This window comes from Argentina silus, assembly GCF_951799395.1.
Source record: "Argentina silus genome assembly, chromosome: 19".
NCBI lineage: Eukaryota > Metazoa > Chordata > Actinopteri > Argentiniformes > Argentinidae > Argentina > Argentina silus.
In genome coordinates this window covers 15,524,777-15,527,276 of record NC_139673.1, presented here as the reverse complement: position 1 = coordinate 15,527,276, position 2,500 = coordinate 15,524,777, and the positions used below count along the sequence as shown (strand labels likewise).

Below are 2,500 nucleotides of genomic sequence, written 5' to 3'. Positions count from 1 at the left end.
GGGGGGGAGTTGTCATGTCTGTGTTACCCAGGCTTAAGTCTCTCTGACAGGCCTAGAGAACGCCCCAGGCAGGGGGGGGGGGGTCTGGTCTATGTAGCTGTGGAGGGGGCCAGTGAGGGGGAGGGGGGGGGGGGGGCTGTCTGTCTGTACCCTGAGTCTGTCTAGGAGAGTACACACTGACCAAGCTGAGTCCCGCCTGTAGACACTGGCTGGTGAACCACACACATCAGCCAACAACATGGCATCTCTCTGACGCTTCACTCCATCCTCTGATAGGTCAATGTGTACAGTACAAGCCCTTATATGGGTATACCGACCCCTACACATCAACACAGGGAGCTTTGTTAGTAGGATCGAACATTTAAAAACATTCCATATAGAAATGCACGGCATATACATGACCATAATATTGTAGTTCAGCTGTATATGAGCCATATAGGAGATCTTTTCTGCCTGCCTCAATAAGACTGGACAACTCCTCCTCCGGCTGGCTCGATCAGGGTGATCAGAGTCAGGCTGGGGGATGTTAAATCATAACTGGACTGTTCTTACTGTCTATAATGTTTCAGATGTCTGTTTTATTCTATTATTCTATTGTCACTTTATTTTGTTGTGTGTTGTTGTTTGATATGTGAGCGGCTGTATGAGTACTGTATGCTGTCAGAGGTTTCAAGGTAAAGAGAAGCGTTCGGAAGTCTTTTCAGTAAGAGGCAACATTTATAGTAGAATGAAACATACTGTATATGAATGCATAGAGCTGACTCCTCTTCTCAGGCTTATTGCTGCTCAGCTAGTAGACAGGACAATGCAGCCTAGGAGACTATAACAATACGCTCTCTAGCACCACCAGGAGGGACAATTGTATTCCTGGACAATACCTGCCAAATTGGGAAATCAATACCATAGTGTGGTGGTGTTGGAGAGGTCATGCCTCTGTGTTTCCTCTGAGATAGACTGGGTTCATTGGCTGGCCGGCTGGCTGGCTGAATACTGGCTGGGTGGCTGGCTGATTGGCAGGCTGGCTGGCTGGCTGGCTGAATATTGGCTGGCTGACTGACTGACTGACTGACGGACTGGCCGACTGAACATTGGCTGACTGGGCTGGCTGGCTGGCTGGCTGACTGACTGGGCTGGCTAACTGACTGACTGACTGGCTGACTGAACCTTGGCTGACTGGGCTGGCTGGTTGACTGACTGACTAACTGGCTGACTGAACCTTGGCTGACTGGGCTGGCTGACTGCCTGGATTGGCTGGCTGGCTGGATTGGCTGGCTGGCTGGATTGGCTGGCTGGCTGGCTGGCTAGCTGGCTGGCTGGCTGGCTGGCTGGCTGACTGGGCTGGCTGGCTGGTTGACTAACTGGGCTGGCTGGCTGGCTGAACATTGGCTGAGCGTTGTGTCATGCAGTACAGGAACAATGCCACGCTCCACTGCAGATGACGTGATTGCATCATAAGGGGGGGACACAAGACAACACCACCGCACCACAGCCACACACACACACACACACACACACACACACACCGGTACAGTTCAGTTCATCAGTGAACACTTGAAAGGAGATGTGACAATATACAAAAGAACACCAGGAGTTCCCACACGCTTCATTGTAATTTGTTGTTTGAAAGCACCATCTCCCATTTGTCTCCTACTGAAGGGGACCCTGGTGTAGGTGGTCTGTTGGTCCCTCTTCAATGTCAAGCAGGGAGACCTGAGTCCTGCATCTGTTCCTGGGATTCAATTAGCCGCTCGCAAACAAAGACTACAGTCCATTCTCCCTTGGCACAATTATGTTGGCCTGTTATCTCTCTACCCAGCATGCTCCGGGGCTGCTACGGCTGACGAGGGAGGGACAGAGATCAAAGAGAAAGAGAGAGAGAGAGAGAGAGAGAGAGAGAGAGAGAGAAAGAGAGAGAGAGAAAGAGAAAGAGAGAGACATTGTGACCAGGGAAAGAGAGAAAGATGGAGAGAGAAAGAAAAAAAGAGGGATACTGTGATCAGAGAAAAGAGAGAGAGAGAGAGAGAGAGAGAGAGAGAGAGAGAGAGAGAAAGAAAGGGAGACCAGATGGACTGAGAGAGAAGCATTGATCCCTCTACAGTGTTTGATAATAACAGTATCAAAGAAAAGGCCTTGATCGCAGAAAGCCAAACACAGTATCTGTGTTCCCCTGCAAATGTCACCCAACGTGGCCATGAGTGGCCTGCCCACCTCCTACCGATGAGAGAGAGAGAGGTGGGGGGGTGGGTGGTAGGGAGAGAGAGAGAGAGAGAGAGTTTGTAAAGGTGAAAGAGAGTTCAGTCTAAAAAAATCTCTTACTCCTCTCTTACTCGGCCCACTGAAGTGTGTGAGCAATGAAAACCAGTGACTAAAGGCACAGACTTCTCTCTCACCACCGATGTCCATTTTTATCACAATGAATAAAACAGGGGCGCTTCAAAACACTTGCCAAAAAAACACTTTGTGGGAATCAAGCAAGCTCGGGAGAAACGTAATCTATTAA

At 49.8% G+C, this 2,500-nt stretch overlaps 1 protein-coding gene across 1 annotated transcript in view; it reads right to left on the bottom strand.

Annotated features, from left to right (window-relative positions):
* The window catches only part of mapk8ip1b (mitogen-activated protein kinase 8 interacting protein 1b), a gene marked incomplete at its 5' end in the record, with an annotated part of 33,909 nt that overhangs the window by 20,857 nt on the left and 10,552 nt on the right, over window positions 1–2,500 (bottom strand). The gene's annotated exons all lie outside the window — the stretch shown is intronic.